The sequence below is a fragment of the Callorhinus ursinus genome, unplaced genomic scaffold (genome assembly GCF_003265705.2).
Source record: "Callorhinus ursinus isolate GAN/ISIS: 27379988/994484 unplaced genomic scaffold, GSC_fseal_2.0 scaffold11, whole genome shotgun sequence".
Taxonomy (NCBI): domain Eukaryota; kingdom Metazoa; phylum Chordata; class Mammalia; order Carnivora; family Otariidae; genus Callorhinus; species Callorhinus ursinus.
In genome coordinates, this window is record NW_027397073.1 from 45,347,618 (window position 1) to 45,363,778 (window position 16,161).

At 39.4% G+C, this 16,161-nt stretch overlaps 1 long non-coding RNA gene across 1 annotated transcript in view; it reads left to right on the plus strand.

Moving 5' to 3' along the window:
* The first annotated feature begins 340 nt into the window (after positions 1 to 340).
* Positions 341 to 16,161, plus strand: part of LOC112835315 (uncharacterized) — a 103,765-nt gene continuing 87,944 nt past the window's right edge. The window contains exons 1-4 of the long non-coding RNA XR_003211175.2: positions 341 to 838; positions 998 to 1,195; positions 4,366 to 4,443; positions 5,025 to 5,159. This is a non-coding gene — a long non-coding RNA (uncharacterized lncRNA). The remainder of the gene's footprint in view (positions 839 to 997; positions 1,196 to 4,365; positions 4,444 to 5,024; positions 5,160 to 16,161) is intronic.

The window sequence follows — 16,161 nt, forward strand, 5'->3', positions numbered from 1 at the left end:
CTGAGTATATATGGACTTATGTGCAGTGGCAAATGACTTGGACAGCTTGTCAGGGACCTGCTCCGAAAGAATGCTTGGAGGACTGGGGACACGATCTGGGGTAGAGGCATGTGAGTTGACATAGGGGAATAAGCATGAAAAGTGAAAATCTTATAATATGGTAATGCCCACCAGAGAGCATCTACCATGGAGGAAGCACTAAACAATCAAGTTGACACAATAATTCGGCCAGGTGGTGTGAACTAGCCTCTGTCATTGGCTATCACAGTGATGAAACAATAGACACACAAATGAAATAGCTATGGTGACAGGGAAGGAAGCTAAGCTTGCGCTCAATAGTCTGGGCTCTTACTAAGGCTGTTCTAGCTACTGTCACTGCTGAGTTTGAGCTGCCATCAACAAAAACCAACACTGAAACTAGCGCCCCCCCCCCCTTTGTAACTATCTCTTGAGGCATGACTTGATGGCAAGTTGAGTATCTTGAACGTCTCCACCCTGAGAAGGACATCAATTCATTTTTACTAGAACTGGCATATATTCTTTGTCTCTTGTAGTCTATGCCCACACCACTATGTGAGGATTTATAGAGTGTTTCATCCACCTACATGGATCCCACATAACCTCACATCAGACCAATGGTCTCTGATTCACCAGGAAGTGGGGCTTCTATTATAGAATCCAGAGAGGAAGAAGGTATTTAGGATTCAGAAGTTTCACCTGGGTATGTCTTTACTACTTTGCCCAATTTTGATGTAAATGAATACTTACAGCTGCAACAGAAAGACTTGAGCAGGAGTTATGACCCCTCAGTAAATGAGGGGCTGGGTCATCCCATCCGGCAAGTCACGTAGACCAGGAGAGTCTCTGAGAGGGAAAAGGATCTAGAATAGAGAGTGAAGAAGGGAAAAAATGAGAATCATTTGGTGCGCTGAGACAAGTTGCAGCTGTAGAGCTGTGGGTCATCCCACTAATCTTTCTTTTTTATGTTTCCTGCTAGAAAAGAGGCCCACCAGAATGCTGCAATTGCTGCATGCAGAACTTATAAAAAGAGATGGATCTAAGTGGTACAAGGGATGGACCATAGCAGATGCTGTGATATGCCATCTGGATCCTGCCTCAAGACTGAAGGACTTATTCCCCCAAGTTCCTGGGAGTTCTGCTGGTCAACGGCCTTCAGCAATCAGCACTTTTTTTGGTAATTGCCCTTGACTGAAGAGAGTTACCTTGCCCAAAGTCCCTAGCTTCCAGAACAGTCCTCAGTCAATGAGTGGTAAATGTAAGAATATAAAGTCTAGTCCTTCTGTCCCAATTCAAGGCTATTCTGAAGCACTGTCTGTTCTAGTTATCTATCAAATAGATATATCAAATCACTGCTGCAGGGGTTCTGTGACTGAGGAATTTGGGAGGGGATCAAAGAAGTTATGGCCTAGGGTCTCACATGATTTCCATCAGATAGTGGCTAGAGCTAAAAAACAGAGGGCTAAGACAGCTGGAGTTTGGCTGAGCATCTCTCTCTCTCTCTCCCTCTCTCTCTCTCTCTCTCTCTCTCTCTCTCTCGGTGTGTGTGTGTGTGTGTGTGTGTGTGTGTGTGTGTGTGTAATCTCAGGGTCTTGCCATTTGCTTTATTCATATGGGTTAGTTGGGGCTTTCTTATAACATGGTGGTCTCTGGCTAGTCAGATTGCTTATGTGGCAGCTAAATACTTCAAGAATGAGTATTCAAACAAACAATCTGGAAGCTGCATTTCCTTTTATGACCTAGCCTTGGAAGTCATGTATTTATTATTTTCTGTTGGCCGATATAGTCAGGAAGGCTTACCGGCGTTCGAGGAGAGAGGATGTAGACCCTTCTTTTCCATGGGAGGAGTATCACGGTCACCTCGTGAGAACATGTGGCATAGGAGATTGTTGTCATTTTTTGGAAAATAGAATCTGCCACACCATTCCAGCTTTGGAGCTCTCATCAGGTGGCACTATGGACTAAATTGTGCCCTAGCGCTCCACCCCCCCAAATTCATATCTTGAAACCCTCATCTCCAGTGTGACTATATTTAGAGATAGGGATTTTAGGAGGAAATTAAGGTTAAATGAAGCCATAAGGGTGGAGTCCTAATCCTATAGGACTGCTGGCCTTACAAGCAGTGGAAGAGAGAGAGATCTTTTTCTCCGCACATAACTCAGAGCAAAGGCTCTGTGAGGACAGAAAGAAGGCAGCTATCCACAAGCCTAAAAGAGGGCCCTTACCAGAAACCAACTTTGCCTGACCTTCATCTGGGACTTGTAGATATAGAACTATAAGAAAATAAATTTCTGTTGTGGTAATTTGTTATGGTAGCCCTAGCAGACTAAGATAGATGGGCTGAGTCATTTGTTGAGATTGCACTCCAGACCCACTTCTTCCTCTGTCCAATCCTTCCTTCTTTTCCACCACAGGTGTTTATCCTGACAGCACTTCCTGATAAACTTTTTCCATTATAATTTTCATCACCTAGTGTGTCTTCCAAGAAACCTGACCTGCAACAACCTGATTTAGGTTTCTCCTTCTGTGAAACACATGATAATGTTCCTTGCTCATTTTTCTACTGTTTCCCATCCTTTTCTTATTAATTTCCAGGAGTTCATAATCCTGTTTCAGTTTTAGAGATTACAAATATTTTTTCCCAAACTGTCATCTGTTCATTAACTTTGTTTATGATGCTCTTTATTTTGTAGACATCTAGATGTTTTGGGCATCTACTCTAAGAGGTCCTTCTCTATCCCTAAGTTTCAAGTATGTTCTGTACAATTTTCTTCTATTACTTTATAATTTTACCTTTCTTCTTTAGATCTTTGTTCCATTTGGCATCCACTTTGAATATGGCGTATGTAGAAATTCAAGACTATTTTTCTCTCTGGAGTGTATGTTTTCCCTATATTCTTTTCTTTTCTTATTATGTTCAATTAGCCAATATATAGTACATCATTAGTTTTTGATATATCATTTCCCTTTTTCCCTGAGAACTTTTATGTTCTATTGATCAGTTTTCTTTTACTATTTTTTTAGTGGAAGCTTTTTATGATAAAGCATGCTCCTTTTTCCTTGATCCTCTTTTTTTTTTTCAAAATTGAACTGGCTATTTGTGTACTTTTTTACTCTACCAACATTTTATTTTTTTAAAATTTTTTTATAGATTTTATTTATTTATTCATGAGAGACAGAGAGAGAGAGAGAGAGAGAGAGAGAGGCAGAGGGAGAAGCAGGCTCCCAAGGAGCAGGGAGCCCCATGTGGGACCCGATCCCAGGACTCTGGGATCATGACCTGAGCTGAAGGCAGACGCTTAACCATCTGAGCCACCCAGGCGCCCTCCACAAACATTTTAGAATAAATTTGTAGAGTTCCTAAAAAATTTTCTGCTGGGCATTTTTATTGGAATTACATTACATGTGAAGATTGATTTGGGGAGGGTTGACATCTTCACTATTAAGTCATTCCATCAATGAACATGGTATAACTCTTCATCTATTCAGGTTATTAAAATGTTTTCAACTGTGGTAGAACTGAGACTCCTTATCTAGTGATACCTCTATTATTCCCTGTTATTCATTTATCAAGGCAGACTTTGGAGACCTTAGCAGATTTAGAAACCTACATTGTTCATCTGATACTTTTTCTAGAAATAATAAATAAGTAGTCTTCCATAGTTATTTAACGCCTATTGTTCAGTTAATAAAAGATAAGCAGTTGATAAATGGAAAAAGACTGAGCAATGCCTTTTGAAAACACAAATCCAAATGTTCTTAAGTGTAGGAAAATATTCTCAACCTCACCCATAATTAGGGAAATGCAAATTAGAAAAATAATGATGTACCACTATTTTACCTATCAAACGGACAATTTTTGAAAGTTTGATAATAATCTATATTAACATGGTGTGAGGAAGCAAATATTCATACACATTGCAAAGATTCCAGATTGATGCAAACTCTTTGAGGGAAATTTGTCAATGTATTTCAAAGTTAAAAATACACATAACTTTTGAACTTGTGGTTCTATGGGTGGAAATTTATCCTTCAAGTGTACTTGCACTTCTGTGCAAAGTTGTATAAAGAAGCCTATTCGTTATGGCCTTACTGATTGCAACAAAAGGCCGAAACAAGCTAAATGGCCATCAGTAGGTATGGCTAAAAAATTCTTTGTGCTTGTACACCCATATAACAAAAAATTATTTGAGTTTTGAAAATAATTAGGTACATCTCCTTTCTGTGATGTGGAGTAATCGTGAAGACTGTTAAGTGGAAAAGCCACAATGCAAAATATGTGTAAAGTATACCTCAACTGTACAAAGCAAAAAGGATGCATTAATATACATGTTTGCATTCCCATAGAATATCTCTGGAGTGATAATTAAGAAACAGATAATAGTGGTTGCCTCTGGGAAGGATGGCTGGGAAATGAGGATGGAGGTAAGAGGAAGACTTTCTTTACATCCAAGATCCCTTTGAACTGTTTGATTAATTTTTTAATGATATCTACATATTAGTTTAAAAAGAAATTAATTAAAACAATTCCATAACTTAGTTTATCTTCTCACATAAGTTGTAGAATCTTATCTCATATTAAGGAGGTTTTTCTGTATTTAGATTTGACCTAAAGATTTTGTCTTGTCAGTTTATCATATGGCCTTGTGTCCTTTTCTGCACATTCAAAGAGATTATTAGCAGAAATGTTTTTCTAGTAAAAATTGGAGGAAAAACCCCCATGATTTCAAAGTCTGTGGCAATGGTAACTCCTTCTAGTTGAAGCGCATGGGGACTGGAATCATGTTTCATTCCATTTGAACAATACTGAAGGGAATCTGAAGAATTCCTAATGGACATGTGTTCTGGGCTGAATTGTGTCCCCTCCCCCCATTCATAGGGTGAAATCTACCCTGTACAACCTCAGAATGTGATTGTATTTTGAGATAGGGTTTTTAAAGAAGTAATGAAGTTAAAATGTGGTCATTAGGGTGAACCCTAATCCAATGTTACTGGTGTCCTCATAGGAAGAGGAGATTTGACACAGGTGTGGAGGTAAGACCATGAGAGGATATAGCAAGAAGGTGCAAGCCAAGAAGGGAGGCCTCAGGAGAAACCAATCCTGCCACCATCCTGGCCTCCGACTTCCAGGCTTCAGAATTGTAAGAAAATAAATTTCTGTTGTTTAAGCCACCTAGTTTCTGATACTTTGTTATGGCAGCCCTAGAAAACTAATACGACATGATAACTCAAAGCAATCTTATGTAATGGAAAGAGAGTAATGACATCAAATATTTAATAGATGAACTTTTCTAGGACACTAGTTTTGGACTATTTCAAATGGACTGATTCTGGAACTTTTCCAGGGGATCAGGGCCTCACCTCCAGTAATTAGCATTTTGAATTTGAGTGGGATGATAGCAGAGTGGAGGTCGACATTGGTGAAACCAGATAGAAATAGATGTTGTGAATGTGGGTGTAATCTCAAGCCAGAATTACTGGAAAATAGGGGAATCTTGGTGATCGTGCAAGTGATGCTTTAAGACAGGTAACAGAAGAGTCTAATTTACACATTAGGCAGATGGCTGAGTGCAGGTCGAAATCTTTCTCTCCTAGAAAACACTTCAAAAAAATATTCATAGCCATTCCTAAAAATAAGAATGAGAACTGTCTGTAAACTAGAAAAAAGGGGGCACCCTAAAAAGATGGCAGTAGATGGGCAACCCTCACTGCCAGGCCAAATCAGATGCTGCTGATAAAAGGCTAGGTTACTTACTGCTCAAAGGCCACCCGTGCAGAAAGGTCACTCTATCAGGAATTATCACAACTCAGGATTCATGCTGAAGAATTCTTCTACAGAGTGCCTGCTGGAGATCCTTTTCTAATTTCAGCGGCAACAGCCTTGTATAGTTGCATGCATGTCTAGATACACATTGAGCAGATCCAACCTTAAGCGCATACCTTCTCTGATTTATGCCCTAGGGCCTTCTTCCAAACTAAGGGAAACATCTTGGCCCATGGACAAACATAGTCCAAAAGTATGAGGGTGTCAGCAGTCCCAGGGGCAGCCTTTACCTAATGGGGGATGGAAATCCTTTAGCAAACCATTCTAGAAAGGGTCTTTGTGCTTCTAAGAGGTCCCGGGTGAATAGAACAACCTCCATGTATTCCCTTACATTGGCTTTTCCGGTTTATCTACCTTGCTTTGCTCCTTTGCTTGTGCTTCTTGGGATTTCTTTAAAAAATATTTCTTATACCACCTTCTCAAGCTCTGTTTTGAGGAAACCTAAACTAAGACTGAATAACCAAGAATTACCTACTATCTGTTGATGGCCAACACAATGAAAGAGAGACGATTATTAGCACATATAGAAAATTTCCACACCAGAAAGATGAGAAATAATATAAACAATCCAAAAATGATTTTAAGAATATATAATATCATCAGAGGGATAAAGGAATTTTTCCAAACATGATATATGAACAGGAGATTATTAAACTACAGGAAGTACTTAAGAAATAAGATCTGGCAGTTAAAATTTCTTAAAGATGAAAACGGTGATTGTTGAAATAAAAAATTCACTAAATGGGTTGACCAGCATACTGGATACACCTGACGAATGAATCGATGAATTTAAGTGAGGGGAGTTATTCTCTCTGCGAATGCAGCCCAATGACATGAAGTTTGAAATTTCAGATATGAAAGGGAGATTTGAGGTTTCACCACTTGTTGAGTAGGACTTATGAGACGACTAGAACTGGGTTCTAGTGAGGCAGGAGGGAAGTCCACACAGGAAGAAATCATTCTAAGGATTTCCATAACTGAAGAGAGACTTCAAATCGAGAGCCCATCAGATGCCATGCAGAATGAATTATAAACGAGAACATGCATGCATATATGAATGAATATTTCAGGGACATAAATTTGAGCAACTTCATTTGATTCTTATTCACTCTAGAGTTATTGATGTTTTTATGGATGGGTGGTTTCAAATGATACAAACTGTTTTTATTCCGGAGAAAAGACTATTGACAGCAAGAGAAGCAAATTGAAATGAGTGTTTAAGTAATGACCGGCTAAATTGAAGTTTTAAGCGCAATCTCATTAATTATTCTGGCCAGGAAAAATTCCCACCTATCCTCTTTATTAAGGGATTGGACAATAAAAATATCTGTGTATTAATAAATCTGATCCTTTGGTTGAAGGAAAAACGACTTTCAGAAAGATCATGGCTGGTCACCTTCCTGGATTTAATTGGACCCTGTTAAGATTAATGAAGCCAGCTCTATGGAGCAGGCTGCCACCGCTGGTCATATAGTTTGCTTCCTACATCAGTCTCATTTCCCCCCTTAATCGATGAAATGGAGAGTGGTGGTCTATACAACCGATTCAATGACTCATCTTTGGGTGCCAATTATTTCCTACATGATACCAAAACAATTGTTCACTGCAGTTACAAAAAGAAAGCAAGCACACTGGCTAGGTTATATAGACAAAACATTTGTGCGTGTTGAAGTTTTCACCCTTCGATTGGTTGATTTGACATTGTGCAGGCACAGCCTGTCCTTGGCAGTAAGGTGCTATTGTTTCCACTGCGCTTGCTTTGTAGGCTGCCTTTCCTTTATGTAGAGGGATCTATTTACTTTACTGGTCTTTTGACAGCCTAGCAGCGTTGCCTCTTTCTCATAGCTAAGTACTGAAGAAGGGCAAATCCATATGTTCCCCACAGTCTAACCCTCTCTTGCCTTGTTAAGCAGTCTCTGACCTGAATCTGGAGGAAAGCCTTCCATGAGCTCTGGTAGATCTGAGCGACCAGAGGTAGTACACACGCTTTACCATATCTTAAGGGAAGCAGCAGTTTGTCCGTGATGTTTGATAGCTTTCTTTATCTTAACACAAAGATCTCTGGGGCACACTACGGTCTCTCAACATGTCCCTATTTAACTACACTCCTTACTTTTAGCTGCTTGGGCTCAGCTAACCAAATGGTGGCAGAGATGTGTATAGGCGATCTTAAATCATTCTGATTTTCCCAAGTCCCTCTGCAGTTTTTGGATGGAACATATGGCAATGTTATGTCTATTTGAAAAAGCCTTTGCATCATATGTTTATACAACTGCTCACTATCCCAAGACAAAAATTCTTTTCCTGTTATTGCCCATTTGCTGACTAAAGAAATTATCCTCTTTATGTATTCTGGTACTTTACCTTGATATCTTACATGTTTAATTATGTAGCCCTCAGTCCATAATCTATATCTTCATCATCTAAGGCCATTTTGCTTCTGTGATTCCAAAGCTTAATGGTATGTTGGGAGATAAAGAAGAGATATTTGAAAAATTCTACTGTTACTCTTTTGAAGATTTTTTTTTTTTAAATCATAGAATCACAAGTAACAGAGTCAATAGGGAAAGATCAGTAAATTCTCAGATGTTTCTTATACATTTCTCAATGAAGTGCTACTAAAAATGATAATACCTTAAACCTTTCATACCAAATAATCCAACTTAGACTTCACAGATTGTATACAAGATAATGAGAATGGTTCCACTTACCCTATAAATGCAGTCACCCCAAATGCTGCAGAGTGGAATGTTGTGGTCATTTGACCCGCATCGGCTCCAAAACTCCATAGAAGACAGTCAGGAAGAGCCTTGGAAAATCCAACTGAACCTAATTTTTAGACAATAAAACTGACTGTAGGAGAACAGTAGTAAGAATCAGCAATCATGGAAAGTTCATAATCTAATATGGGCCATAGAACAGCCTATGAGTCCTGTTGGAGGTTTTTCTTATAAAGGAGATTTACAACTTGCCCCCCGCCCCCGCCCTGCCCCCAATTTAAAGTCCTTCAACCATTTCCAGGAATACATTTTTCTCTTGGAGATCCTCTGTACTGTATGCCTTTTATCATGTCACAGCTGAGTGAATGATTCTAACCGGAATTATTTCCTGTTTCTATGATACGAACTTGCCTCTATTGCACTAATGGAATCAATGTCAATTTTAGCCCATAATTTTCATGAGAGCTTATCAGGAGTGTTGAGATGGGGCAATGCAACATTTAAATATTTTAAGGTTGAAATTTGACAATTACATGGCCATTCATTACTTTGTGAATGTTTTGCCGAGGTCTCAAGTCAAAGTGTCTCTGAAATGTGAAGCTTAAACTGGTTGACCTGGGAACTCCTTGGAAGAAGTTCTAGTACATTAGCTAATGCGGCACTAAGTCTAACCTGAATTGGTCATCACCTTTTGCATGCAAACCAAGGGTATTGGATTTGTGGCTTTTGCTAGCATTGTAGAAAAGGTTTTTTAAAAATACATTTCTTGATAGTGCAAAACTAGCAAAAGCCACAAATGGAATGGGTTTGCTTCTCATGGAAAACGTTTTGCATCCTGGAGCTCTGGTAAGCCTCTATAGTACTTTGCGGTTTGCAATTCCAATCTCAGAGCAGGTCTGTTATCATCTTAGTTCCTTGAGAAGCTGAACAAGTCCCACATAGACCACCAGAGTGGTCTATGGGATCTTGCCCATCTCTTTGGTGGGCTAATGTTTCTCCATCAGTTTCCAGCTTCATAACAATAGGACCAAAAATCATACTCAAGAAAGCAATTTGTCTACCCTAGATGAGTAGACAGTGGGAATGTCAGACATCAGTGTATCTAAAGATGGATTCAATGGTAAAATGAAATGGATCAGTCAAGCTAAAAGAGAGAAAGTAGCAGCTATTAGAGGCCATGGCCACAATATTTGAAAATTCATGCAACGTCAGCCATACTTGGACAAAAGTACATAAAGCATGTAACAATTTGGGACAACCTATCTTTCAGACTATATATTTTCTGTCTATTTATCTGTACACCAAGAAAATAAATGAGAAGGCTCTAGATTATCTATCTTATCTAAAGAGAAGAGGTAGAGATAGGAAAAAAAAGTGCTAAGTTTCCTTCTACCTTATGCTTTCAAAAAACCATGGTCTAAAATCTTGATTCACTGCATTGCTGACCTTTGATCTAACCATTCACTTTTGATCGCCAAGTCTAAGGGTCCTCTCTACTTTTTGTTGCTAGTGACCTTTTCAGTCTCATTAAAAGAGTGGACTCACGAAATTGGGAACAAAGAGAGAAGGTAAATGCAAATGAGTTAGGTCTGTTCTATTCTTTAAGTTATACATTGATGAGAGATAAAATGGGGAGAGGCCCGAAACAGTTAGTTAAAAACAGTCTTTAAATTATCTGTGGATTTATTGATTTGTTTTACTTCTATATAGTTGACTGAAAATTGGTCATGTGTAGAGCATACATGCATTCATTACATTCCAGTTTCTATGTATTGTTTAAGACATTAATTAAAGGATGACTTACTCAAAAAATATAACATTGTACCTGTGATAAGCAGTAGCAAGGAGACGCACATGCTTAGTGAGCATATGATAAAGAACCATTAGAGAAGGCAATCAAAGAGTGATTACTGGGCTGGATCTGCTGGATGGAAAGAAGCTAACTGGACCAAGCTGAGGGCAGAAGAATGTTCCAGGCAGAAGGAATAGCATGTGCTATATGGCTTTGTAATATGTGGGAGCTTGGTGCTCTCGAGAAAAATGAAGATACAATCAGCACTTCCAGGAATGATTTATGCTCCTGGAAAATCACTGTTTTGGTGCAGAATGCACACCCCCCCCCTCAGATATCTTGGCTAGTATAATATTCATGGAAAAAAATAGGAATAGAAAGAAGGTCAAAAAGGCTGTTTGGTTCACATCACTAATTGTACCACCATGTTAGAACAAAGAACTAACCTAGAAAATGCTTTGTGTAGGCCCCTTTTCCCTTTGGATCTCATTAAGAATGACCACAACAAATCAGCCCAACCAACCAAACAACCAATAAACAAACAACAACAAGAAATGCCAAACCTCAGCATTTCAGTATACAAGAGTCCAATTCAATATAAAAGTATATTTTACTTGGAAATGGGACTGCTGTTTCCCAGCCAATTCCCAGAATTGATTTTGAACCCTTATCACTTCAAAAATTGGGAAACTCTCCATCAGTTGCAAGCTCTGGAAGAAAAAAATCACACGGTTACTTTCTTGGAGATGAAAACTAGATCCAGGGGTGCCTGGGTGGCTCGGTTGGGGTTAAGTGTCATGATCTCAGGGTCCTGGGATCAATCCCCGCATCGGGCTCTCCACTCAGCAGCGAGTCTGCTTCTCCCTCTCCCTCTGTGATCTCTGTCTTGCTCACTTTTAAATAAATAATAAAATAAAATATTTTTTTTTTTCATAAAAGACAACTAGATCCAGCCTTCGCTCTAGACCCTACGTATACAAATCAAGAAAAGCATGGGGTGGTGCAGGACCCTGTAAATTAGCTGGTACTCCATCCGAAGAAATATGCAAGGCTGGGGCAGCAGAATTGCCACCACTGGACTGCAGAGTGTCAAATCGTGCCATGCAAGGAGGGGGAAGTCAGTGCTACGGATGCTGTCTCAATTGAGAACGTCAGTGGCCTCTGCCTGGGTGGTATTTCCTGGAGAGTCTCATCTGGGCATCTCATGAAAGTTTTCTAAATTGGGGCCATCCTTTTGTCACTACCAGCCAAAGCTGCTTTTCTTGTGGAAGTTTTCATGGCAGGATTACTGCTTAGAATCTGTCACAACCAACACAGAGAATCTCTGAGAACCACTGATCATTTGTATCCAAGTAATGAGGTTGTCCTTCTTAAGAACGTGATGCCTGAATTGTATGCTGACTAGGGGAAAATGTCTGACTGTGGCCATCAAGCTTTGTTTTTTTTTTTTTTTTCCTTTTTCCCCTCTCCCAAAGCTTGTATAATTGATGATTCTTCCTGCCAGGGTACGTTTTTAAGCACAAAATTCATTTTAATAGCGTTTTTTGCTTATTAAACAAACCACTGTGTTTTTTCCCCTCCCTGTTTACTTCCACAGCCAGAATCACAGAAGCAGAAAACAAATCAGCCTAATTTTGCCATGAACTTTGCTTTTGACATCTTTCTATTTTTCAAAGAGAATAAATGTGCTGTTACTTGACTGCTCTCTTTCAGACTGAAGAAACGGAGAGCTATTTTCGAAGCTCCTTAAATCAGAGGCTATGGCTTTTTACAAAAGCAGCCCCACAGGACATCAAGACTGTGTTTGGAAACATATGTGATAAAAAAAAAAGAAGAAGAAACAAACCGTAAAAATGAACAGGGATCACCTTGTAATTGGGCAGAGAGGGCTTCCTGCTGCTCTCTGTGTTTTTCTAAAAGCCATTGCTTCTGCATTTCTCACCTTTTGCTGTAAGAGATTGTACACAAAATCTCCAATTGCCAAGCAAATCACAGCCGAGAGTCAGACCCCCTGTTTGGAAGAGACCTTTCTCCCCTCAATATTCTCTTTTATTGATGTTATGGAAAGAAATTAGAGATACACAAAGAATCAAGGGTAGTTATACTGAAAAGGCAAGTCTTATACAAAGAACCCTGAGCGAGGTCTTACAACACGCCAACATCCACATGGGGATGACATCCGACAGCTCAATAAAGTTTAATTGTTTCACTGCTGTGCTTCCAGGCAGACACCTTGCATGCCAATGGAGGGCATGTGCCTTGTAAATAAGAGGCATCATTATTATTTTACTTAATATCACGAAATAGCTGTTAGCTCCCCAGCCAGCGGAGGAGCAAGGAAGTCTGTGGTGCGGTGTGTCTTGGGAATGACACATACCCCCATCTCAGCCCAGAATCTACCTGTGACTCTTAGGGAGAACTTCTGTAAGTGTTCCTCCTCTTCAGTTTCTCCTTCTCCGAAGCGGGGTCAAAAAATAATCGCTATACCTACCTTTCAGAGCTCAGTGCAGCAGGGATCGTTGAATATGCGTATGGTTATTAACCACAAATAACATTTATTGGCTGCCCACCATTTTAATGGCTCTGGTTGAGGAATAATACAAGGATTTATTTAAAATGTAAAGATAGCATGATTAGTTTTTAAGATGTTTGCCATCTTTGAGTTGTGTTTTCCAGAACAATTTTGACCGTAGTCCAATTTTTCAGGTGCGCAGGCACAGAAAATTATTAGCGTGAAAATCTGTGAGAATTTTAGAATGTGGTGAGTCTTCGGTGAGAAGGCTCAGGTAGAAGAGATAATCTCTGGTTATGCCGGGATGGTCTGTCTAGTTATAATTTCTTGTCACACACATATCCTCACTAAAAGATAAAGTTAAGGGAAAGTTAAGGGAAAAAATGCTTTTTTTGAAAAATATTGTGTACAAAGGCATACAAAGGGTGTAAGAATAGCACCCGGGATGAGAAAAGCAAACAGCTGTAGGAGTAGGCAAGAATAATAAAATGCATGCATATATAATATGTCTCTTGTCCTAAAATGAATACGTTGAGGAAGTTTACTCTCTTCGCATGGGACTAGCAGTTTTTTGCATGCATACAAGCCTGAAGCATGTACATTTTACATTAGATGTTCCAGATATGTTTTACAATGAGTGAGGCATAAGCTGCAAAATTATGGGGCAGGAAGATTATATCTTACTTTTTTTTTTTTAGTAGGCTTTAAAATTTACTGTATTTTTCCCACACTTTAAAAAAAAAAGAAACACCTTCTTGTGATGCTAGTGAATTACTCTTTTCATCCATATGTTTATGGCATGTAAACTTCCCTGTATGGATGGATAGACAGGAACGTTATTCTTGGAATTTGTTGACAACATGGGTACGATTTTTCACTTCACCTATTCTCAGGGAATTCTGCAAAGTCATAAATTCAATGTTAGCTGGCTAGAATGTTTCTAGAAAAAAACTCCACACACCCAACTTAAACATAGTGTATTGCTTGATTCCAAAGAAATCTTCATGGCATATTGGAAAATGAATGCATTTTGGCTGCTGTACTGAAGACAGGTCCGCTTGCTGATGGTAGAAACAGCAGCTAGACTTGAATTCACCCTCTGTGTCATTGGTGATGCTTTATGTACGGCTTTATCATTTTGTGTGCATGAATGTGTAGTGGACAGGTCAAGACTCCAGAATACAAAGAAAAAGAATATCCAGACACAGAGAAAGAGGGAAGTTAGGTAGGAAAAAAGAGACCTTGCTGGATAATGGGGCTGACTGCCCTCTTCTGCATGCTCACTGAGGAAGTTTTCCAGGGACAAATGCTGGTGCTTTATGGTCCAATTCAACTGCCCCTGGCTGCGTTCAGCAGCTATCTATCATAGAATCTTTTTCCCCATTTTTTTCCCCTCCTGACTTCATGTTCAGTTAACACCGAGTTCTGTTCCTTTAAGATATACCTGCCATCTTGAATACTCTCAGAGATCTTTCCTCCTCTCTTCTGACATATACAGACTTGGCTCAGAGGTACTTTGTAGCAAATGATTCTTGGGCCCAGGGATCTTACTAATGCCCCCTGTTTTCTCTTCTGATAATTAGATGGGTGCCTTTTTAGGTATCTATATGCTATACTCTCTTTTATTTGCTGTAAATTCAAAGCTGAAAGAAACCGAGGGGATCTGCCCTTGAGTTCACAGTTCAGTGACTATCATCACCAGTGCATTATGACAGCATGTGCTATAAGCCAAGTGCTCTGGGGACATGAAGGACGGGGTGACGGAGTGCCCATGGAGGCTGGGAAGCCTTCACAGAGGAGAGAACCCTTGAGTTGGGTTTCTGCTAGAGTTTTAAGGTCTTCTTTGAAGATCAAATGCTACCACTCATGTCTCTCTCATTCTAGGGGTCTGACTGTTGGGGTTTTGCATACAAAAAATTGAGCCATTAGCGAGGATGTGGAGAAAAAGGAGCCCTCGTGCACTCTTGGTGGGAAGGCAAACTGGTTCAGCCACTGTGGAAAACTGTGGAGGTTCCTCAAAAAATTAAGAACAGAACTACTTTATGATCCAGCTTTTGCACTCCTGGGTATTTACCCCCCAAAATACAAGGCCACTTATTCAAAGGAATATATGCTCCCTTATGTTTATAGCAGCATTATTTACAATAACCAAGATATGTAAGCGGCCCAAGTGTCCATTGATTGACATATAGATAAAGAAGACATGGTGTGTGTATATATATATATATATATATATATATATAATGGAATATTATTCAGCCATAAAAAGGATAAAATCTTGCCATTTGCAATAACATGGTTGGAGCTAGAGAGTATAATGCTAAGTGAGATAAGTCTGTCAGAGAAATACAAATATCATATAATTTCACTCTGTTCACCCTGTGGATGTTAGGCTCTCCTCCGTCAGATTAGCTGCTGCCAACCTCTCCTGTCTTTGAGGGGGAGAAGGTCAGGAATGAAGAGGAAGGTGCAGTGCCATCCCAAAGATTTCTGTGGAGTGTCTCGAAGGGAAGATGCCAGAAAGTGAAGAGGAGAAGGAGGATTCTCCCTCTATATGTGCAGGGCGGGTAAGGGTTTGTCGGGGAAATCAAAGGGAAGCAATAATCTATTCAATGGAGGCTGCATGATAAACCGAGGGTATTTGTGAAAGAGACGTCTTTCGTCTGTGAGGGGAGTAGAAGGGAAACTGTAGAAGATAGGACAGAGAATGTAGGCCTGGAAGACATTTCGAAGAGTCTGAAAATTATGCTAAGTAGTGTGGGCTTAATTCTGTTGGCCAAGTGGAATCATTACAACAGGGAAGGGACACTGTCATATCTGTGTGTGCATGTGTCTGTGTTTAATAAATTTTTATTTTGAAATAGTTTAAGACCCACAAGAAATGACAAAAATAGTTTATAGAGTTCCATGTACACTTTACCCAGACACCCCCAATGATAATATCTTACGTAAGCATAGTACATTGTCAACAGCAGGAAACTGTCATTGATACAATACTATTAAATTCAGGTATAAGCCTGGGTTATTCAGATTTCACAAGTTTTTATATAAACCTCTAAAAATGTATATTTCTATGAAAATTTATCTTGTGATTAAATTATCCTTCATGTTACCTCTTAAGAGTCCTATTCTTTCCCCAAGTTCAAGTCTGGTAACCACTGGTCTCTTCTCATCCTTAAGACTTTATTTCTTTGAGATAGCTATATAAACAGAATTGCACAATATATAACCCCTGGAGACTGGCTTTTTTCACTTAGCATAAGTGCCTTGAGATACATCTAGGTGGTTACATATA